Source organism: Halichoerus grypus, chromosome 6 (genome assembly GCF_964656455.1).
Source record: "Halichoerus grypus chromosome 6, mHalGry1.hap1.1, whole genome shotgun sequence".
Classification (NCBI taxonomy): domain Eukaryota; kingdom Metazoa; phylum Chordata; class Mammalia; order Carnivora; family Phocidae; genus Halichoerus; species Halichoerus grypus.
In genome coordinates this window covers 109,427,139-109,451,470 of record NC_135717.1, presented here as the reverse complement: position 1 = coordinate 109,451,470, position 24,332 = coordinate 109,427,139, and the positions used below count along the sequence as shown (strand labels likewise).

The window sequence follows — 24,332 nt, the reverse complement described above, 5'->3', positions numbered from 1 at the left end:
AAGCAGGCTCCATGCCCAGTGCAGAGTCTGACGCGGGGCTCGATCTCATAACCCTGAGATCATGACCTGAATTGAAATCAAGATTCAGATTCTTTTTTTTTTTTTTTAAAGATTTTATTTATTTATTTGAGAGAGAGAGAATGAGAGAGAGCACATGAGAGGGGGGAGGGTCAGAGGGAGAAGCGGACTCCCTGCAGAGCAGGGAGCCCGATGCGGGACTCGATCCAGGGACTCCAGGATCATGACCTGAGCCGAAGGCAGTCGCTTAACCAACTGAGCCACCCAGGCGCCCAAGATTCAGATTCTTAACAGTCTGAGCCACGCAGGCGCCTCCAAAAATGCAAGCCTTTAAATCTCAGACTCACATTCAGTGAGATGCTCTCATTATGCAAGTATCTGAGAACGGAGTCAAACTGAGTGAATAGTGTGGCCCTGTTTCAAATCATTTGCTCACTGCATGGTGTGCTTGCCTTAAAAGTTTGGGTCAGGGATGTTGCCTACACTACTCAAGTGGTTCCCCCCGACTTTTCCTTCTCTCTGTACTTTTCTCTTTTCTTCTGCATAATTGAATTCAAATTTCATGTGAATGTGCTGTGACCGATGGTATGGAGAGAATCACACGATTTGAAATCAAAAGCCTTGGATCCAGGTTCTAGGTCTGCCCCTTACATGGCATGTGATCTTGGCAAATCACTGAACTTTCGGCAGTGTCTTTTTTTCTCCCTTGCAAGCTTTGGGCTAACACTGCTGATCTCATGGGGCTGCTGAAAGACAGAAGTGGGGTCATATGTCTGGAGGCACGCTGCGGATGTAAACTGCTTGTCAGGAATGGTTGTTATGGCTGATTGTGGTTTTTGTGATTTTTTTTTTTTTTTGACTTGTATCTTTGATATCCTGTGACCACGGTACAACCACCAGTTTGTTAGATGTTCTTGTCCCTTACCTAAGAATGTTATGATCATCAAAACCATATTAGTTTTCAAGTCCCTGAAAAAAGGCTTTTTCTAAAGTGAAAGTTCACATTTTTAGTTTCCTGTGCTGGTTGGAGACCTTGTGAGGAGCAGGGTTTAGAGACCTGTTTAAAGAGGCTTGGGCTTCCCCACCTGAGGAGGAGAGGTTTCCATGGAGGTCCGGGGAAGAGACTTCCTGGGGGCACACCTGGGCTTCGAGGCTCAAGGGCAGGGCTTTCTAGACGGAGCAGGACAGCGGTATCTCTAGAGGTTCTCCTACTCCCTCATTGATTCTTTTCCCTGTTCGCCCATGAGGCTGGTATCGTAGGACAGTCTTGAGCTGCTTCTAACTAGGTGCAAGTGACTTGGAGGGACCCCTGCCCCCCAAAGCCTGGAGTGTGGATAACCACAGAATGTATCATCCACACCTGGGTGTGCATGAGAGAGGGTGTCTTATTAATGATTATGCCAGGATTTGCCCCCAGCAAAATGAGGCTGGGGGTCACCCTTCCTGGGGGTGTGGTTTAGGGAAGGTGCTCTCTTCTTTTTTTTTTTTTTTTTTTAAAGATTTTATTTATTTATTTGAGAGAGAGAGAATGAGAGACAGAGAGCATGAGCGGGAAGAGGGTCAGAGGGAGAAGCAGACCCCCCGCTGAGCAGGGAGCCCGATGCGGGACTCGATCCTGGGACTCCAGGATCATGACCTGAGCCGAAGGCAGTCGCTTAACCAACTGAGCCACCCAGGTGCCCGGTGCTCTCTTCTTTGATGTCCTTTGTACATCTTCTTTCCGAGGAATGGAGAAACTTGAAGAGCTGAGATTGGGGGAAGAGGCCACGGAAGTCTCTCAGCCTGAGTTTTTGGGTCAGGGGTAGCAGGGTTAGGTGGCTTCATATAAGGCTTGTGGCAAGTACATGGATCAATCGATTAATCAATTAATGAAGCAATGAACATTTGACTGGCCTTGACTTCTGTCTTTCTCAGGGGCCCAGCTGGAGGCTGGCTGTGGTAGAATGGGTATTAGAGGTACTCGTCTCCATTTCATTTATCACAAGTTGTCCTGGGGACCCAAAATGAGTAATAATTTCCATGCGCTAACATTTATTGAGCACTTAACAGCCATGTTCGCTAAGTGTTTTACATGGGTTATCTCAATTCAGATGGATGCTTCTCCAGAGAAGTTACTGTTGTGTCCATTTTGCAGATGTGGAAGCTGAGGTTTAGACAGTAGTTGCCAATCTCACATGGCTAGTAAGTGGCAGGTCTGGATTTGCATTCGGGGTTCGCCTCCTACCCACAATACTGCTGATCTTACATGCCACCCTGAAGGAGTTTACTGCCCCAGAGAGAAGGTGAGCCATTCAGGACACTCTGCTGGAAAAAGCTGTGTGATAGAGACATATGTTGGAACAGGAGCAGGGAACAGGGAGTAAGCGCCCTTGCTCAGAGGAGCTGAGAGACCTGCAGAGACATGACATTTGTAACCTCCTCTCCCTCTCTTCTCCCCAGCTTCCCAAGAAGCTGGCTTTCTCCCATTTTCTACTTCAGCCTGACATTGTAATTAGGCTTCTCTGTGACTCCGTTCACCTCTCCTGAAAGGTGGGAACTGCTCCCGACTTGGTGTGTCTTCTGCTGCTTCTAGGGGCCTGGAAAGACGTGGAGCCTGACGGAATTAAAAAGCCAAGCGAAGGGAGACGTTTATTAAGACTGTCGGGGATTCTGTGTGAAAATACCTTTACACCCTTGACTAGGAGTGCCTCCCCAGCTAATTTCCACTTAAACTCAGGACTGGAAATATGTTTTAAATGCTTGACCATTCTCCTAGTCTTAAATAAATAAAAAAAAATAGACACTTGCTACTGAAATGGGTCAACTTACAAAAATTTTCTGATACCATTTACATTGTTTTTTTTTTTTTAAATTTTTTAAAGTAAGAGATGGGTCAGATTGATAAGGACAAATCTGTGTCCTAAGATGGCCGCCTGAGCCAGTAAGGGAGTCCCAGCCCCTGCCCCGGGCTCTTCCGGGTTCTTCTTTCTGCTCTGTTTCCCCGCGCGTGCCAATCCGGGTCCTTCTCCCTGCCCCGCTTTGCGCACGCGCCTAGAGTGCCCAGTATGCGGAAGTAGAAGTGTATAAATTACTCCCTTAGTGCTCGGGGCTCAGACCTTTGGAGACCACTCTCCTCTGAGCCTGCCGGCCTTAAATGAACCTCCTGTCCTCCAAGATCTCCGGGTGCTGCTTGGTTGCTTGGTTCTTCCGTCCAGCGATCCAGTCCAGGTTCCATAACAAGATCAGTGGAAGACAACTGCTACTTCCCATAGAAGCACATCACCTAGGGTACTTGTTAAAAATGTAGGTACCTGCACACAATCCAGGAGCTATTAAATAAGAATGGGGTGTATGTGTGTGTGTGTGTGACTCCAGGAATCCATATTTTAAAAAGATTTCAGGTGATTAAAAAAAATGCCAACTAAAGTTTGAGAGCCACTGTTTTAAATTAATTAGTCCAGCGATTTGATATTTAAGAAACCCGTGATCTGCTATTCATTGCATGGCTTATAAGGACGTGGCCCCTCTGTTTTAAGGACTTCTGTTTCCTCTAGAGGCATGTAGGGAGGGTGCACGGAGGAGGCAAGCTGTTCAACCACTCTGGAGTTCTGGCATCCCATGGCTGACCCTGGAGGTAGGAGGCTCTATAAGGAGGACCTAGGAAATAAGCTCCCTGGAAGAAATGCTGGAGAGGAGTGGCTGTGCCTGTCAGCTTGTGGAACATTGGGAGGATACCTTCAGAGCAGCCGCAAAAGCCAATGTTGAGTGAATGAGCAGGTGAGCCAGGGAATTCGACGAGGGAGCCCTGGGGCTGCAGCTGGCCGGATTGGTATTTGGTGCTGCCTAGCAAGTGTCTTCCAGTTCAGTGCCAGATGCCAGGGGGACCTCAAAATACCCGAGAGAGCCGGGGTCTCCCTCCTGTGGAGATTGGGGCTGCGCGAGACCCTTGCCTTGCTGTGGCGAGAGAGAAGCAGCTACCACAGCGGCACCGGGAAGCCACGGAGGGCCTTTGATTTGAATGTGTCCACAGGCATCGGTTCAGTTCAATGAGCTGATAAAATTGATTTTCTCACTGCATTGACTGGTTGTCATCCTGAATCGCTGAGGTGACTGCACAAACTCCAATGACTCGATCACATTAAAAAAAAAAATGAATTTTAGAAATGCTGTGTTTTCCCTTTGCCAGTTTCAGCCAATTTAAGAAAGTGATGAGTTTGCTAAGGAATAGGTTGGGGCACCTGGCTGGCTCAGTCAGGAGAGCATGTGACTCTCGATCTCAGGGTCGTGAGTTCAAGCCCCACGCTGGGCAGGGAGCCTCCTTAAAAAATAAAATAAGACGACATTACGGGGCGCCTGGGTGGCTCAGTTGTTAAGCGTCTGCCTTCGGCTCAGGTCATGATCACAGGGTCCTGGGATCAAGCCCCACATCGGGCTCCCTGCTCGGCGGGAAGCCTGCTTCTCCCTCTCCCACTCCCCCTGCTTGTGTTCCCTCTCTCGCTGTGTCTCTCTGTCAAATAAATAAATAAAATCTTTAAAAAAAAAAATAAGACGACATTAAAGAAAAAGAAATAGGTAAAAATCTCTTATTCAGTGGCACTGGTGAGCAGTCAGTATTGGGTAATAGTTAACTCAGCTGAACTTTACCCCAGTTTGACTTTGAGAATAGGATGCGCAAAAACTAAAGAAATTAGGTATGTTCTACTTTGCATTGGTAGGTTAGCAGATTGCCATCTTTTCTATCCGCTGTAACTACCTTCAAATGTTGTGAGTCATCAGGCTATTAATTGAAGGTTGTCACCAAATTGTGAAGAGCCCTCAATGCTAATCAAGAGGATAGCTTTTCCACAAAGCATCATTTTTTGCCTGAATTTCTAGACACCATTTGCGGTTTTCAAAGTCTGTGTAGAAAACAAATATACTCTGCTTTCAAGTAGGATATGCATGGTGAGAACTCTCGAATGATATTAGTACCACTCATATAGCATTAGTGAAATCCCCGTCATTAGGAAATGTTATTTTATATAAAAAAGTTGATAATAGGATACAAAGATGCTAATATGATTAGGTGATGAGCTGATAATGGGGATTTTTTCATATCAGTGATTTTCATTCGTCACCAGCAAAGCTGATCTCCCTAATATGATATGATATTATAATAAAACCCCGGCAGAGAGTCAGCAGTGAAATTTATGATGCAAAAGAAAAGTCAATAGCATTATAAATCTTAGAAACTGATTATATTACAGCTGTCAATGTTCTTGGCTGGAAAATCTCCTTTAATTCCCGTGTCTTAGTCCTATTTACTTTGGTGATACCAAGCAGGGAAATGAAATAGATTTAAATCTTTATCTTAAGGATAACTTTAATGAGTGACAGTCAATTCCACATGGCCTGGTGGCCGCCGATCTGCCACCTTTGCCTGGCTAACCTCCCATCCAATTAAGTGTACATTTAAATGCAAGTAGTTGGCAGGGTGTTGTCAGCGGAATTTAATTCTATGAGAGATAAACCTAATGTTCTCTGATATCATGGTTTTAGGTAACGAATGGCTGCCTGAAGGTGGGGGACAATCATTTGAATATCATCAAAGGATTACTGGCAGGCTTGTATCACCGATTACAGAAGGTAGGTCCCCTTCTATTCAATGAATATAGAGTCTGGCCAATGAGAATTTTTGGAAAAGGGCAAAAAGCCCTGAGATTCATTTGAGCCACCCATTCATCCAACTACAATCTCTTGAGTTTAAACAAAAATATATAAGCAATTCACATCAAAGTCGAGATTAGATGGCTGCCGAGGCTTTTGGGGTACTGGGGAGATTCTCTGAGGGACTTGGCAGTCCTAGAAAGCGGTTTCTTGTTGGGTGGCACTAACTAGAATGTGAAATGCACCACCAGGGATGTTGGATGATGGCATCCTTTCTAGCTTATAAATTAAGAAAGGGTAAGCATATAAAAGTTGCTTTCAACAGTACCACAAACACTGCAATATGTTGTGAAAATCTTAGGGGGAGTCTAAGTGGTCCTAATATATAACAACATCTACTATAGCGTGGAATGCAGAGGTAGGAAGATCTTTCTGTCAGCCTTTTGTAAAAGTGTTATACTGGGGACACCAGGAGAGCTTTGTTAGAACCTTATTTTGCCCATCACATGCCAGGGCTGTGTCACCTAGAGAGAGGTCCTGCCCGTTGAACTTTCAGAAATATCTTTGCCCTCAGAGTCTCCTGAATGCTTTATAGAGCTGATTCCATGGCTCACCTCATGTACCTAACTCTTGTTGGCTTCTGGTTCTGGGAGAGAAACCTCGTGCATTATGCTTGCTGGCCTGGTTCACTTCTTCATGAGATAGTCATGGCATAGTTCAGAGCTAGAGAGCTCCCTTTCCTTCTTCCCATAAAATATTTAAATGTAGCAAAATTTCCACTTTAAAATCTGTGTTGAGCTCTCAGTTTACCATGAACTCGCTGGGCTATGCTTGGATTTGATCGGACTAAGCTTGGGTCAGAAGCCGTACTGTGCGGTTTTTCTACCCCAGGTGAGAAACAGTGGCTTAGAACAGGCAGTGAGGAAGACAGCCCCAAGGAACCTGGCACAATTCTTTTCGTGAACTTCCAATACTTCTGGGATTTGACCTTTGGCTTCTACTCAGTTCGTTTCCTGCCTTCCATTTATGTAATCTGCCTTTGTTAAAATAATTGCACAGGCTGGTTTCAGAAGTTCTTTTGGTTTCCGGTCATCTGCTCAGTGTTGGCCTATGGGCCCTCCTGCTCCTGCTTTCCTTGGCTTGGGAATGCATCTCCCTCTGTGCACGCGGGTACTGCTTTTAGCTCATTGCGGGATAGAGCCTGCTTCTGCCTCTTGGTCAGTTTTGTCCCAAGAAATGCGGCAAGTGGACCAGAACCAACCTCCCATGTAAGATTCATATGCAGGACTTGCCTCTCGGCTTGTCAGGGGGTGGGCTTTTGAGAATTAAACAATTTTTTTTTTATTGTAATAAGAGTACTTTTTCATTTTATCCTTTTCTTCTAGCAGCGTCTTTCCCCTTAAGTTATATTTGACATTAATGCATCTTTTGCATAAACCAGTATTAAAATATGTCTTTCCAGTGAGTTTCCCGCTATAGACACTTCCAGCTACAGCACAGGTGTCCGGCATCGTAGCAATCACCCATTCAAATATAATATACGGTGAAGTGAGGGAAGGGCTGGGGGCCGGGGGAGGGGGCCAGAGAGGGAGGTGGAGTTAGCTAGAGCAGCGCTTCCTGGGATTGCAGTAATGACCGAGTGAACTGCTGCCGAGTGCGAAACGTCTGCTCTGCATTTTCTTGTGCAATCCTTGGAGCCACACGGTGAAGTCCTCCTCTATCACCCGTTTAGAGGTAGAGAAATTGAGGCCCCATGATCTTCTCAAGGCTCTGCAACCAGTAGACAGAGGGATTTAAATTCAACCCTGTCTTACTGCAGAGCTTGAATTCTTAATCATCTTGATAGAGTCTACATTTTTATGAGTTTATTGAAAAGATAATTAGTGGCTACAATTTACCAATAATTCAATATGCCTTCAATTAATTTGTATTTTATCAATTACACATTGAAAGACACTTGAAAAATGGCAGTATTCCCATCAAGAAGTAAAGTCTAATTGCCTTGCCCTTAAATTAGGCTAGCCCTGGGAGTGGTTGGGCCAAGAGAATGAGGTGGAAATGACACTGGGTGGTTTCCAAGGCAAAGCCATTAGAAGCTTGCTGCTTCCATCCAGTTTTTTGTCGTGCTCCCATTTTTGGGTGCTACCTTTTGCAGCCCAACCACCAAACCCTAAGAAACTCAGTCTACATGTGGAGTCCACATGTGGGTGTTTTCGTTGGTAGCCTCAGCTGAGCTCCTGGCCAAGACCCATTAACAGGCAGTCATGTAAGTGAGCCTTCTGGGATGCTCCAGCCCAGTCAAGTCCCCAGATGACTGCAGCCATCTGGCACTCCAGCTGACACCATGCAGAGCAATGGAACCACCAGTCAACCCACAGAGTTATGGGAGAGAATACATTTGGTTTTAAGCTCCTACCTTTTGAGGTGGCAGAAACACATGTTCTTTGTGATGATGTGCTTTCTGGATTCTGCACATGGTGCTCATACTGGTTCAGGGATCCCTGGCATCAACTCTGTAGCTCTGTGAGGTCTTAGGCCCACTGTTGGGACCATAGAAGAGGTTTGTGGGAAGATTCCTACAGTGACATATCCCAAGCATGTTGGCTACCTCCATATCCATCCTAGTCCTAGACAGTATTCTTAACTGTCTCATAAGGGAAGAAAAGTACCCATCAGGTGTCATGGAAAGTTGAGTGAAAATGCACGCACACATGTGTGCATGCACATACACAAACGCACTATTTCGATGATCTCAAATGAACAGTATATACCTGGGTAATATTTGAAAGAAGCAGCCGTTTGGGTTTCTCTCTTCCAAAGACAAGCTGCAGGCTAAACAATGCATCAGTATGTGCCTTCTGCAGGCATTCTTAATAGCTCTGGTTTATATGCCTGTAATTCTCACACGGGATTTCAGAATGCAATAAACAAAGAACAAAGTAAAACCATTTTATGGTATTATTAAAATAGTGCATATAATTGTTGTCTGGTAATCAGAATATTTTAAAAGATACTTGATTATAATGAGTGCTATGTTTTAAATGTTTCTCTTCTATTAACATTGGTTCACTTATATAGAAAGTTTTAAAATTATTCTTTTAAAAAACATGACCTAAACCTTTAGGCTTTGGTTATAGGCTTATGGTTATAATGATAGCTCGTTTGTTGAACACCAGTGTGCCCTATGTCATGGTGAATCCTTATTCAACCTTGTGAGGTAATTATTACCTCCCCTTTATAGATGGGAAGACTGAGGTTTAGAGTGTGTAAATCACTTGCCTGAGGTTACTGAGTTAATGTATGCAGAGCTGGGATTTGAACCACATCTGTCTGATTCCAAAGCCGTCTACTCATGCTGCCCTATGATGACTGCATCTTCTACTGCCCTGCTAAAAAGCTTATGATTCAAAAGGCAATTTGTAATAAAGAGCCAGACTGGAATGGAGGTTTTAAAAGCACTGCCTGCCCTTTCAGTTATAAAACATTTTGTTAGAAGCAATAACAACATAATTACAGCAAATGTCTCCACCTTCCCTGTCGCCACTGCACATGGGTCTAGGTTACAAGTTCGAAATTTCACTGATTATTGGCGCATAATTGGCTTCATGTAGATGATAAATCTATTACTGATTGATTATCATGACTTGGTCATATTTGAAATGTCAAAGTAGAAAATTGAATTGTCATATTATCGCATGTTCTCATTCAAGCACCAGATAAATATTACAAATGATGATTTTCCACTGAGTACTATATAAAGAATTTATGGAATATTAATAATACTCTTATCCACAACCTTCATGCTTGGTGGATGACCCCAAACTGAAATCATGTTTGACTTTTGAGAAATAAACCTTAAGGATGATCTGCTTTACCCACTTCTCTGCCGCCTACATTTTTATAGTGTAACTATTCCTAAGGACAATGCTTGCCTCCCTTAAGAGAATTGGACATTTATGACCTGCTTGACAATGCTGTTTTTTTTTTTTTTTTTGCTTTATCCTTTGACTACCCACCATGCTGCATGGCAGTCAGGATATCCTCTGAGGTGAAATCAGATCTTCAGAGAGAATGAAAGAGCTGTTCTGGGACAACCTAGGCTCAGTCCCCAATTCTCAACACTGTGAAGACCCTGACAGCTTTCAGAACTGCTGCTGTAAACCATCTGCAGAAGCCCGAGTTTGCTGGAAGCCTTCCCATATCCTAACAGGTGTGACCTCCCTGCCTTTCACTGGGGCACTAGGGACCTCCTTTCAAAGAGCAGTTAAGGCAAGGAGTCTGCGAGGCAATCCTTTGAGATAATAGGCAAGGGCAACAGATCTCAGCCTTTGGGACTCAAACATCTCTTGGCCCATGAGATCCCCTTACTACAGGGATCTTCAAATTTCCCAGTGCACCAAGCATTGTCTGTAGCCTAAATAAACCATTGATTTTAACTCCTTTTAGGTATATGAATATAGATACTGCTGTGCTTAATAAAATAGAAGGTAATGTTAAGATAATACTGAATTTATGGTACCTTTCAACAATATGCACTTTTTTTTTTTTTTTTAAAGATTTAACTTATTTATTTGACAGAGAGAGATACAGCGAGAGAAGGAACACAAGCAGGGGGAGTGGGAGAGGGAGAAGCAGGTTTCCCGCCAAGCAGGAAGCCCGATGCGGGACTCGATCCCAGAACCCTGGGATCATGCCCTGAGCCGAAGGCAGACGCTTAACTGACTGAGCCACCCAGGCACCCCAACAATATGCACTTTCTTAACAGATACTAAAAAAGTAATGTAATAGAGGATGCATGGATTTTTTTTCCCCTCAAATTATCTGGAGTCGTTGACTGGGCCAAGGAATCATTTTTGCAACCATAGTTGCTCTGGAGAGATGGAGGGGCGGCTAAGAGAAGGCCGTTGCTGCTCACTGAATCCTGCTCGTTGATGAGGCAGTTAGGAAGACTTGTGTTCTAGTTTCTTTTATTTTTATTTATTTAATATTTTTATGATCCCTTTGGCCAGACTGAATGTAGAAGCTTCCTAAATGCTCCAGGTCCTCTCAGGACTCAGCTTAATCATTCTTTCAGATACTGAAATTTGTAGGTCTCCATGGCATAGGGCTTCAGTATTTTTCAAATCTTTATTTCGCTTTACATAGTAGGTGCTCAATAAATGTTCATTAATATTGATGAAGAAGTTGCTTCACTGTCAATACTCCAAATCATCATTGTTAATCACTTTCGTATTCAGGGTGGTATCTCTGAAGTGAATAGAGTATGTCTAGGTTAGGAAGAAAGGGAAATCAGTGCTTCATAAATGTTATTGAAAATGTCTTTTTTGGGTTCCTCCTTCTTAATCAGGAAAGAAACAAAATGTATTCTAATTTGAATTAGCCACCTGGCTCTTAGAAGTGGCTTCTTGCAGACCTTGATTTAAATCTCTGGTACCCATTTTCCTTTCTGATACATCTGTGTGTCTGGAGTGGGAATGCCAAAAGGGTATGGATACTCTTTGACTCATAAATATGCAGTAAACATGAACCCCAGGAAATAAGTGTTTTGCAAACCACCATGTTTTCTCTTTGTGTTCTGTACTTAATGTTTCTTCAGTTATTAGTACCATAGTTCAACTCGTTCCACAGTTGAGCCACATTATGGATAATTCAGCTTTGGTTAGCGAACTTAAGAGCCAATACACTTTTATGTCTTGCTTTATGAGAAATGTCAGATACCTGGGTTGGTAACCAAATCTCCTTGGAGCTGGTGCAACTCTTGCCTGACTCCAAAAACCCTCTGGGTCAACCTGTAATTAGTACACAAATTTCATGCAGGATAGTGCAAGGCAATGTCCTCAAACATTAGTGAGCTTCAGAATCTGCCAGTGCAGAGTTAAACCCCATTTTCCTCAATTATAATTCGTTCCATTAGGGGTGGGGCCCAGTAGTCTACATGCTAACCAACCGCCCTGGGTGATTATGATGCCTGTATTCTGGTGTAAAGAGCTGCAGGTGAGGCAGGGAACTTGGGAACTGATGCTTTGGACCATGATTAGGATTTGGAGAGAAGGTAAGGCATCCAAGAGTGGGGTGATAGTGTGAGTAGAAGTATGGAGAAGAGCAGTCCTTTAGATTTGCCTGAGTTACTTCATCTGTCTCATCCTCAGTCTCCTCATCTCTCATGGGATCTATTGCTAAGGGTTGGTGTGACGATGAAGTGAGAAAATGCAGTTAATGTGCTTGACATAGATTAGGGCCTTAATTGATATTAGCTTTTATTATGCATACATAAAAATGTTGTATTTAAATTTTCTTTCTCTCTCTGTAGTCACAGAATTTATATTTCGGGAATTTCTTTTTTTTTTTGTCAGTTACCAAGTCTGAGAGGTTTTTTTGTTCGTGATAATCACATGAGGACGTAGGGAGGTACCCAGAGTCTGGTGAAAGTCAACAGAATTCTTTGGGAAGGCCGTAAAGTATGTATTCTCCTGAAAAAAAAAAGATAAAACTCCTGAAAGTTTTCAGTTTCAACATATTTTGAAAAGAGCCAGGGCTGAGCTGGAGAAGGACCTGGGGCCACCATCAGGAAGGACTGATTCCAAGTTCTGGCTTTGCCACTTGCCTGCCATATATATATATAATAATAATATAAGTAACTTAGGACGCCTCTCTGTGCCTCAGTGTCCTCATTAATAGGTTGAGAGGATGTTAAGAGCTTGTTCATGTGGAGCAGCGGACATGCTTTTGAGTGGAGTGTGGATACACATGCAGGATGTGAATGGGTACGCATGCGTGTATGGTATAGTGGCTCTGGGGCGGAATTGTCTGTGCTCGAAGCCCCCCCCCCCCCCGTCGCCCCCCCCCCCCGCCGTGTTACCAACTGCAACTGTGGGCTACTTATGCCACTTTTTCCGACCTCAGTTTCTTCATCTATAAAGTAGGGATAATTAATATCAGGCCTACGTCAGTGGATATTAGGCGTGTATAAACAATTAATACTTGTGAACTGCTTAAAATTGCACCTGGCACCCCTGAGTGCTTGGCATATGTTAGCTCTTATTATGCTGATAATATTGCCAGTTTGGAAGCAAAACCTTCCTTTTAGGGAAAAATCTTTCTTACTGGGAGGATTTCGGTTCGTTTCCAGTCCTCGCTGAAGACATCCCTTATCATTCATTATTTCTCTGCCTGCATCTTTTTTTTTTCTCCCTGAGTGAGACTCTCCTCACTGTCCCCCCATATTCCTGTTACACTTACTGAAAGATTAATTCGTGCCAGCAAATTGCCCCTCTGGCATTGTCACAGTGAACCTCACCGCAACCGCACAAAGCGTGCATTAACAGCTCTACCTTAAGATAACTTGCTGAAGGTCACATATCTAGGAAGTGGCAATGACCGCTTCAAAGCACATACCCCTCACTTCTGTGTGTTACTGTCTCATACACCTTCACCCTCTGTATTGTTCCTCTCTCTCCCACCCCACCCAACCTCAAGGCCCCCCCTTCTTTTCAAAACTCGATTCTTTCTGTGATCCATGCGGACCTGTCTTGGCTTCGATCCGCTCTGGGTAGCTCTTATTTCCTCTATTAGATTCCTATTATTCTCTAATTGTCTCATCTAGGTGTGTGTCTGAGACCCTAAGTTCCTTGACGAAAGGGTCCATGACATCCCCAGCAGTATGCTTTTATGTCAGACAGAGGTAGTTATTTGTTAAGTTGAACGTAGTGTACATGTGTATTAGCTTTAGTTTGCTACAGCTTCCACAACAGAATACTACAGACTGGGTGGCTTAAACAGCACTCATTTGTTTTGTCAGAGTTTGGAGGCTAGAAGTCCAAGATCAAGGTAGAGACTAGTTTGGTTTCTTCTGAGGCTCTCTCCTGGGCTTGCAGCTGCCACCTTCTTGCTGTGTCCTCATATGCTCTTTCCTCTATGTATATGCATCCCTGATATTTCTCTGGATGTCTAAATTTTTCTCTTCCTGTGATGAACTCCAGTTATATTGGATGCCCTAATGGCTTCATTTTAATTCAGTCACCTCTTTAGAAGGCTCTGTGTCCAAATACAGTCACATTCAGAGGTCCTGGGTGTCAGTGCTTGAACATTTGAGTTTTGGGGGAACACAATGCAGCCCACAATAGCATATATCTTTTAAAATAACTCACAATTGTACTGAATGTGAAATGCTGATAAAAATTTATAATTTATATAAATATGTCATATATGATATCTCATATCATATGAGATACATGTCTCTGTGTATGAGAGATACCATTGAGGATATCTCATATGACACATTGAGATATCCTCAATGTAGCTCTCAGATAGGGAGATTTAATGAAAATTAATTTCAGAATTTACTAGGCTGATTACAATAATTTCTAGGTGTCCAACAGGTAAGCTGATGATAGCCATGTGGCCTGCCTAATCAGAGCCCACTGGAGATTCTTAAATAACATTTATTTTATGCAATTAGCACATCTATTGTAGACCAGTAAGCCCTAACCACCCACCCATATTGACTCCCTTCCTCCAGGTGTCACATCAGCAGGTGTGAATCAAATTAGTAATTTGTGATGGAAATGGATGTAATCAATTATGCAATTTTGAGCTGTTCAAATTTAATTCCATTAAATTATATCATGAAACTGCTCCATCATGAAGTAGTGAAAATAAGATGGAGAGAAGCATGAATAAGGGCCTTTCACTGGGAAATGCCCTGAGAGAGGTTATAAGAACATGATCTTTTGGTTTTTTCAGACCTGGATATGAGTCCTAGGTCTGTCATGTAGTAGCTGTATGACTGTGGGCAAGTTTGTTAACTTGATGAAGGCTCAGTTCCCTCACCTGTGAAGTGGGGCTAATAATGATCACTGCATGACTGTGTTGTGAGAATTAAATGAAATGATGAAAGGAGAAAGCATGAAAGGAGCAGTGTGAGAGCAAGGAAGGACCTTGTCTCTTTTCTTCATTGTTGTGTCCCTGGTGTTTAGAACAAGGCTGGAAAATGGAGCACTATATTTTAATAAATAAATATTTAAATCAACATACGTAAATACATCAATATTTAAATAAATAAATAAACATCTATTTATTGATGAATGAAGAAATGAATTAATAAGAAAAAACAAAGAACCCCCACAGAGCAATAGTGATAATTTCCACAGACAGGGGCAGTGGTTCTAAGTCTGCACATTAGAATTACTTGAGCTTTTAGAAAACACTGGGGCAGGGGCCCATGCCCACAGAACCCAATTTATTGGTTTGCATTCAGCCTCTAGCACTGGGATTATTTTTCCATTGCATGTGTCATCTTCTAATATTCTATTATGCAGTCTTATGGCATTTATAATATGCTAAATATAATAATATGATCAATTTTGCACTTATTATTTATAGACTATCTCCTCCCCTGTTAAAGGGAGGAGTTTTGTGAGTACAGATATTTTCTAAAATTTTTAAAAATTTTATCTAAAAAAATTTTTTTTAAGATTTTTAAAATTTATTTTAGAGAGAGAGAGAGAGAGAGACTGAGTGCGAGTTAGTGGAGGAGAAAGGACAGGGAGAGAATTCCAAGCAGACTCTGTACCTGGCACAGGCCTGACACAGGGCTGGATCCCATGATTCTGAGGTCATGACCTGAGCTGAAAACAAGAGTTGGACCATCAACTGACTGAGCCACCAGTTGCTCCTGTAGAGATTTTTTTTTTTAATGTTTTGTTCCTTGATGTAGCCTAAGTGCTAAGGACATATTTGATACAATAGTAGATATTCAGTGATAAACTAATAAATGAATAAATGAATGACCAACGTATATTATCCAAATTATTTGGAGTTGCTGAAATTTATTATTATTATTATTTTTAAATTTTATTTATTTAGTTGACACAGAGAGAGAGACAGCGAGAGAGGTAACACAAGCAGGGGGAGTGGGAGAGGGAGAAGCAGGCTTCCCGTGGAGCAGGGAGCGCAATGCAGGGCTCAATCCCAGGACCCTGGGATCATGACCTGAGCCGAAGGCAGTTGCTTAACTAACTGAGCCACCCAGGCAGCCCTATTATTTTTTTTTTTTAAAGATTTTATTTATTTATTTTAGAGAAAGAGAGAGCTCGAGCTGGGGGAGGGGCAGAGGGAGAGAATCCCAAGCAGACTGTGCGCGCAGTGCAGAGCCTGACACCGGGCTTGATCTCACAACCCTGAAATCATGACCTGAGCCGAAATCAAGAGTCTGAGCCACCCAGGCACCGCTGAAATTTATTTTTAAAAAGATATACCGTGGGGCGCCTGGGTGGCTCAGTCGTTAAGCGTCTGCCTTCGGCTCAGGTCATGATCCCAGGGTCTTGGGATCGAGCCCCACATCGGGCTCCCTGCTCAGCGGGAAGCCTGCTTCTCCTTCTCCCACTCCCCCTGCTTGTGTTCCCTCTCTCACTGTGTCTCTCTCTGTCAAATAAATAAAATCTTTTAAAAAAAAAGATATATCATAACCACTTTTACTGCTCAAAAAGAGACATAAGCTCAATCAGTTGGTGGTAGGAGGTCGACTGGAAGGGTATAATCAGAGCTGGTGGGTGCTGGAGAAAGGATCCCATACCTCCTGGGATGAGTTCTTGGCAGAGGTTAGACAGTGGAAAATCCAGGTAAGTCTGGGGGGAATTCCGGAGCAGGGGCACTTGTGCTTTGCTTTTGGGTGAAGCCTGAGAAAACAGAAAGCCTCTTAGACTCAGGACTCTCTGTACCAAGTGAATCCCAGTAGATTAAAAATGGTAGAGTGGTTTACTTAAATAGTGAAGAGTTGACAGCCCACAATCATCACGTTTCCTCATCTCTGAAGTAGTGTGGAAGAATAGAGAAAGTTTTCTATGTCCTTAGGAGGGGTGCAGAAGTGGCTGAGAGTGGCCAGTGAGACCTGAGAGGCCTGACATCTAAGGAAGAAGGATGCAGGTGAAGCAGAATGGCCCTGATATTCAGAGAGCAGGATGGAGCCTTCATGGTTCATAGCAGCTGCAGTGTGGTTAGGGCCCTGAAGAGTAAAAACATCTGGCCAGATATATTAGTAGTAGGCGCATATGACCAAGGAAGATGGAGATGGGGACAAGATGCTGTCTACCAATGGTACAGAATGGCTACTCAAGTCCCCATGATTGAAATAATCTCTGGGTAACAAAAATTAAAAGGAGAGGGTGAGAACTCTGAATTGATGGAGTTTTCCTGGAAGTGACTAGACAAAGTTTTCTGCTCCAGGTAAAATGGAGGTTTGAGAGCTGTAAGTTAGGTTGAATTATAGGGAAATAATTTTTTAAAAATTCTGGTTTTATACATCTGAATTTTTTACTACAAAATTCATGCTCAACAGTAGCTATCTTTTTACCTTTTATCATTATTGTGTACTTGACTCATGTCTATGTTGTGTTCAGTGACTACATCAAGCAGTCTCCACAGCTTCATTATCACCAATAGAACACTCACATACTCACATGGCTGACATGCATGGATGGCTGATGATGCGGCCCAACTGAAAATTCCTGCCAGTATCTGGCCATGTGAGCTTCTTGGGTCTTAGGCAGATCTTACCCTTGTATGTAGTAGCCTCCAGATAGCAGCTTGTTGGGTGATCTCTGTGCTGTGTCTCAATTTCTCAGTCAATTTATGGAGTCTGTTTGATTTCTGTGGCCAACCCTTCCTCAAACTCCAGGATGGCTTTGGAGGCTTTGGAGGCTTTAGGGAACCGAACTGGAGCCCAGATATAATTCCAGAAGGATAGTGAGCTGGTCTCTCATGCAAACACAGATCTGACCTGAAAATCTTTTGGTTGTTACAAGGTTCAACTCCTTAGACTGACATTTAGAGATCTACACATGCTGCTCTCTAAACATTCCCTCAAATACACATGAAATTCTATTATTTTCTGTGAGTACCAGGCTCTTTCAGCTGCCTCAGCTGTCTTTCATACCTCCTCCTTTGAGACCCTTCTATTCACTATTCAAGTCCCGGGTCCACCTCCTTTTTAAAACTTTCCTAACTTCCCTGGGCCGTTAGTTAATTGCTTACTCTTTTGGGCTCCAGGAGCATTTGGTACACACTTTCTCTACAGCACTTTTCACATTGTTCTTTATTTTTGTATCTTTTCCTCCACTAGTCTGTGAGTTATTCAAGGGGAAGGATTGACCATGTGTCTCATTTATTTTGAATTATTTCCAGTGTGCCCTGCATCCTCCTATGCAAGTGTGTGTGTGTGTGTGTGTGTGTGTGTGTGTGTGTATAGATCTCCTGGGAATCACATAGCCCTAGAGTCTTTTTTTGGAATATGATGTTATCAGGGCTGGTATTTTGAATTATCCTGAGCACAACCCCATTCCCTCCTGAGTCTCATCAAGGAAGCCTTGGTTCCTGAGATCCAAGTTTTTTCCAAAGTGTGGTTCCAACTACATCAGCATCACCTGAGAACGTGTTAGAAATGCAGATTCTAACCAATCTGGTATAGAAGAAATGTAACACAATGTAATAAAGTCCATATATGACAAGCTCACAGCTAACATCATACTCAGTGGTGAAATATTGAAAGTTTTCCACTAAGATTAGGAATAAGACAAGGGTGCTCACTCTCACTACTCCTATCCGTCGTAGTACTGGAAGTCCTAGCCAGAGCAATCAGGCAAGAAAAGAAATAAAAGGCATCCAAATGACAAAGGAAAAAGTAAAATTGTTTCTTCAGATGACATGGTCTTATGCATAGAAAACCCTAAAGACTCCACCAGAAAACTGTTCAAACTAATAAATAAATTCAGTGAAGTTGCAGAATACAAAATCAATATACAAAAATCAGTTGAGTTTCTGTAACTAACAGCGAACTATCTGAAAAACAAATAAAGAGGAACACCTGGTTGGTTTGGTCAGTAGAGCATGAGACTCTTGATCTCAGGGTTGTGAGTTCAAGCCCCACGTTGGGTGTGGAGACTATTTAAAAAAAAAATAAAAAAACAATCCTGTTCATAACAGCATTCCAAACAATAAAATACTTAGGAATATATTTAATCAAGGAGGTTGGAAGATCTGTACCCTGAAAACTATAAGGCACTGATGAAAATTACTGAAGAAGACACAAATAAGTGCTTTCTGTGTTCATGCTTTCATGTTCATAGATTGGAAGCATTCATATTGTTAAAATGTCCATAATGTCTAAAGCCATCTATAGATTCAATGCAACCCCTATCAAAACTCCAGTGACAGTTTTACAGAAATAAAAACAAATATATGAAATTTGGTATGGAATCACAAAAGACCCCGAATAGCCAATGCAATCTTTTTTTTTTTTTTAATAACACCCAGTGCTCCATGCAGAACATGCCCTCTTTAATACCCATCACCAGGCTAACCCATCCCCCATCCCCCTCCCCTCTAGAACCCTCAGTTTGTTTCTCAGAGTCCATAGTCTCTCATGGTTTGTCTCCCCCTTCGATTTCCACCCTTTCATTTTTCCCTTCCTGCTATCTTCTTCTTTTTTTTCTTTTTTAACATAGAATGTATTATTTGTTTCAGAGGTACAGGTCTGTGATTCAACAGTCTCACACAATTCACAGCACTCACCATAGCACATATGCTCCCCAATGTCTATCACCCAGACACCCCATCCCTTCTACCCCCCACCACTCCAGCAACCCTCAGTTTGTTTCCTGAGATTAAGAATTCCTCATATCAGTGAGGTCATATGATACACGTCTATCTCTGATTGACTTATTTTGCTCAGCATAATACCCTCTAGTTCCATCCACGTTGTTGCAAATGGCAAGATTTCACTCCTTTTGATGGCTGCATAATATTCCATTGTGTGTGTGTGTGTGTGTGTGTGTGTGTGTGTGTGTGTGTGTATGTGTGTGTGTGTGTGTATACACACCACATCTTCTTTATCCATTCATCTGTCGATGGACATCTTGGCTCTTTCCATAGTTTGGCTATTGTGGACATTGCTGCTATAAACATCAGGGTGCACGAACCCCTTCGGATCCCTACATTTGTTTCTTTGTGGTAAATACCCAGTAGTGCAATTGCTGAATCATATGGTAGCTCTATTTTCAACTTTTTGAGGAACCTCCATACTGTTTTCCCGAGTGGCTGCACCAGCTTGCATTCCCACCAACAGTGTAGGAGGGTTCCCCTTTCTCCACATCCCCACCAACATCTGTCATTTCCTGACTTGTAATTTTAGCCATTCTGACTGGTGTGAGGTGGTATCTCATTGAGGTTTTGATTTGGATTTCCCTGATGCCAAGTGATGTTGAGCACTTTTTCATGTGTCTGTTGGCCATTTGGATGTCTTCTTTGGAAAAATGTCTGTTCATGTCTTCTGCCCATTTCTTGATTGGATCATTTGTTCTTTGGGTGTTGAGTTTGATAAGTTCTTTTATAGATTTCGGTTACTAGCCTTTTATCTGATAGGTCATTTGCAAATATCTTCTCCCATTCTGTCGGTTTTCTTTTGGTTTTGTTGGCTGTTTCTTTTGCTGTGCAAAAGCTTTTTATCTTGATGAAGTCCCAATAGTTCATTTTTGCCCTTGCTTCCCTTGGCTTTGGTGATGTTTCTAGGAAGAAGTTGCTGTGGCTGAGGTCGAAGAGGTTGCTGCCTGTGTTCTCCTTTAGGATTTTGATGGACTCCTGTCTCACATTTAGGTCTTTCAACCATTTTGAGTCTATTTTTGTGTGTGGTGTAAGGAAATGGTCCAGTTTCATTCTTCTGCATGTGGCTGTCCAATTTTCCCAACACCATTTGTTGAAGAGACTGTCTTTTTTCCATTGGACATTCTTTCCTGCTTTGTCGAAGATGAGTTGACCATAGAGTTGAGGGTCCATTTCTGGGCTCCCTATTCTGTTCCATTGATCTATGTGTCTGTTTTTGTGCCAGTACCATACTGTCTTGATGATGACAGCTTTGTAATAGAGCTTGAAGTCCGGAATTGTGATGCCACCAGCTTTGCTTTTCTTTTTCAACATTTCTCTGGCTATTTGGGGTCTTTTCTGGTTCCATACAAATTTTAGGGTTATTTGCTCCATTTCTGTGAAAAAAGTGGATGGTATTTTGCTGGGGATTGCATTGAATGTGTAGATTGCTCTAGGTAGCGTTGACATCTTCACAATATTTGTTCTTCCAATCCATGAGCATGGAACGTTTTTCCATTTCTTTGTGTCTTCCTCCATTTCTTTCATGAGTATTTTATAGTTTTCTGAGTACAGATTCTTTGCCTCTTTGGTTAGATTTATTCCTAGGTATCTTATGGTTTAGGGTGCAATTGTAAATGGGATTGACTCCCTAATTTCTCTTTCTTCTGTCTTGTTGGTGGTATATAGGAATGCCACTGATTTCTGTGCATTGATTTTATATCCTGCCGCTTTACTGAATTCTTGTATGAGTTCTAGCAGTTTTGGGGTAGAGTCTTTTGGGTTTTCCACATAAAGTATCATATCATCTGCAAAGAGTGAGAGTTTGACTTCTTCTTTGCCAATTTGGATGCCTTTTATTTCTTTTTGTTGTCCAATTGCTGTGGCTAGGACTTCTACTACTATGTTGAATAGCAGTGGTGATAGTGGACATCCCTGCCGCGTTCCTGACCTTAGGGGGAAAGCTCTCAGTTTTTCCCCATTGAGAATGATATTCTCTGTGGGTTTTTCATAGATGGCTTTTATGATATTGAGGTATGTACCCTCTATCCCTATACTCTGAAGAGTTTTGATCAAGAAAGGGTGCTGTGCTTTGTCAAATGCTTTTTCTGCATCTATTGAGAGGATCATATGGTTCTTGTTCTTTCTTTTATTAATGTATTATATCACATTTATTGATTTGCGGATGTTGAACCAACCTTGCAGCCCAGGGATAAATCCCACTTGGTCGTGGTGAATAATCCTTTTAATGTACTGTTGGATCCTATTGGCTAGTATTTTGGTGAGAATTTTTGCATCCATGTTCATCAAGGGTATTGGTCTGTAATTCTCCTTTTTGATGGGGTCTTTGTCTGGTTTGGGGATCAAGGTAATGGTGGCCTCATAAAACAAGTTTGGAAGTTTTCCTTCCATTTCTATTTTTTGGAACAGTTTCAGAAGAATAGGTATTAATTCTTCTTTAAATGATTGGTAGAATTCCCCTGGGAAACCATCTGGCCCTGGGCTTTTGTTTGTTGGGAGATTTTTGATGACTGCTTCAATTTCCTCAGTGGTTATAGGTCTGTTCCGGTTTTCTATTTCTTCCTGGTTCAGTTTTGGTATACATCTCTAGGAATGCATCCATTTCTTCCAGATTATCTAATTTGCTGGCATATAGTTGCTCATAATATGTTCTTATAATTGTTTGTATTTCTTTGGTGGTGGTTGTGATCTCCCCTCTTTCATTCATGATTTTGTTGATTTGGGTCATTTCTCTTTTCTTTTTGATAAGTCTGGCCAGGGTTTATCAATCTTGTTAATTCTTTCAAAGAACCAGCTCCTAGTTTCATTGATCTGTTCTACTGTTGTTTTGGTTTCTATTTCATTGATTTCTGCTCTGATCTTTATTATTTCTCTTCTCCTGCTGGGTTTAGGCTTTATTTGCTGTTCTTCCTCCAGCTCCTTTAGGTGTAGGGTTAGGTTGTGTATTTGAGACCTTTCTTGTTTCTTGAGAAAGGCTTGTATTGCTATGTACTTTCCTCTTAGGGCTGCCTTTGCTGCATCCCAAAGATTCTGAACAGTTGTGTTTTCATTTTCATTTGTTTCCATGAATTTTTTAAATTCTTCTTTAATTTCTTGGTTGACCCATTCATTCTTTAGTAGGATGCTCTTTAGCCTCCATGTATTTGAGTTCTTTCCAACTTTCCTCTTGTGATTGAGTTCTAGTTTCAAGGCATTGTGGTCTGAAAATATGCAGGGAATGATCCCAATCCTTTGGTACCAGTTGAGACCTGATTTGTGACCTAGGATGTGATCTATTCTGGAGAATGTTCCATGGGCACTGGAGAACAATGTGTATTCTGTTGCTTTGGGATGGAATGTACTGAATATATCTGTGAAGTCCATTTGGTCCAGTGTGTCATTTAAAGTCTTTATTTCCTTGTTGATCTTTTGCTTAGATGATCTGTCCATTTCAGTGAGGGGGGTGTTAAAGTCCCCCACTATTATTGTATTGTTGTCAATGTGTTTCTTTGCTTTTGTTATTAATTGGCTTATATAATTGGCTGCTCCCATGTTAGGGGCATAGATATTTACAATTGTTAGATCTTCTTGTTGGATAGCCCCATTAAATAGGATATAGTGTCCTTCCTCATCTCTTATTACAGTCTTTGGTTTAAAATCTTATTTGTCTGATATAAGGATTGCCACCCCAGCTTTCTTTTGGTGTCCATTAGCATGGTAAATGGTTTTCCATCCCCTCACTTTCAATCTGGGCGTGTCTTTGGGTCTAAAATGAGTCTCTTGCAGACAGCGTATTGATGGGTCTTGTTTTTTTATCCAATCTGATAGCCTGTGTCTTTTGATTGGGGCATTTAGCCCATTTACATTCAGGGTAACTATTGAAAGATATGAATTTAGTGCCATTGTATTGCCTGTAAGGTGACTGTTACTGTATATTGTATCTGTTCCTCTCTGGTCTATGTTACTTTTAGGCTCTCTCTTTGCTTAGAGGACACCTTTCAATATTTCTTGTAGGGCTGGTTTCATGTTTGCAAATTCCTTTAGTTTTTGTTTGTCCTGGAAGCTTTTGATCTCTCCTTCTATTTTCAATGACAGCCTAGGTGGCTATAGTATTCTTGGCTGCATATTTTTCTCATTTAGTGCTCTGAATATATCATGCCAGTCCTTTCTGGCCTGCCAGGTCTCTGTGGATAGGTCTGTAGCCAATCTAATGTTTCTACCATTGTAGGTTACAGATCTCTTCTCCCAAGCTGCTTTCAGGATTTTCTCTTTGTCTCTGAGACTCGTAAATTTTACTATTAGATGTTGGGGTGTTGACCTATTTTTATTGATTTTGAGGGGGGTTCTCTGTGCCTCCTGGATTTTGATGCCTGTGTCCTTCCCCAAATTAGGGACGTTCTCTGCTATAATTTGCTCCAATATACCTTCTGCCCCTCTCTCTCTTTCTTTTTCTTCTGGGATCCCAATTATTTTAATATTGTTTAATCTTATGGTATCAGTTATCTCTCGAATTCTGCCCTCGTGATCCTGTAGTTGTTTCTCTCTCTTTTTCTCAGCTTCTTTATTTTCCATCATTTGGTCTTCTATATCACTAATTCTCTCTTCTGCCTCATTTATCCTAGCAGTTAGAGCCTCCATTTTTGATTGCACCTCCTTAATAGCCTTTTTGATTTCTACTTGGTTAGATTTTAGTTCTTTTATTTCTCCACAAAGGTTTTCTCTAATATCTTCCATGCTTTTTTCAAGCCCAGCTAGTATCTTTAAAATCATCATTCTGAACTCTAGTTCTGACATCTTACTAATGCCCGTATTTTTTAAGTCCCTGGCAGTCGGTACTGCCTCTTGTTCTTTTTTTTTGAGGTGATTTTTTCCATTTTGTCATTTTGTCCAGAGGAGAATAGATGAATGAGAGAACAAAATGCTAACAGGGTAACAACGACCCCAGAAAATTATACACTAAACAAATCAGAAAAGACCTGAAACCGGGGGAAAAGAAAGGGAAAGAAAGAAAAAAGAAAAAAAAAAAAAGAAAAAGATAAAAACAAACAAACAAAAAA

At 41.9% G+C, this 24,332-nt stretch overlaps 1 non-coding gene across 1 annotated transcript; it reads left to right on the top strand.

Moving 5' to 3' along the window:
- The first annotated feature begins 4,233 nt into the window (after nt 1-4,233).
- Nucleotides 4,234-4,306, top strand: TRNAE-CUC (transfer RNA glutamic acid (anticodon CUC)). Its single transcript has one exon. It is a non-coding gene; the product is annotated as a tRNA-Glu (tRNA).
- The last annotated feature ends 20,026 nt before the right edge of the window (nt 4,307-24,332 follow it).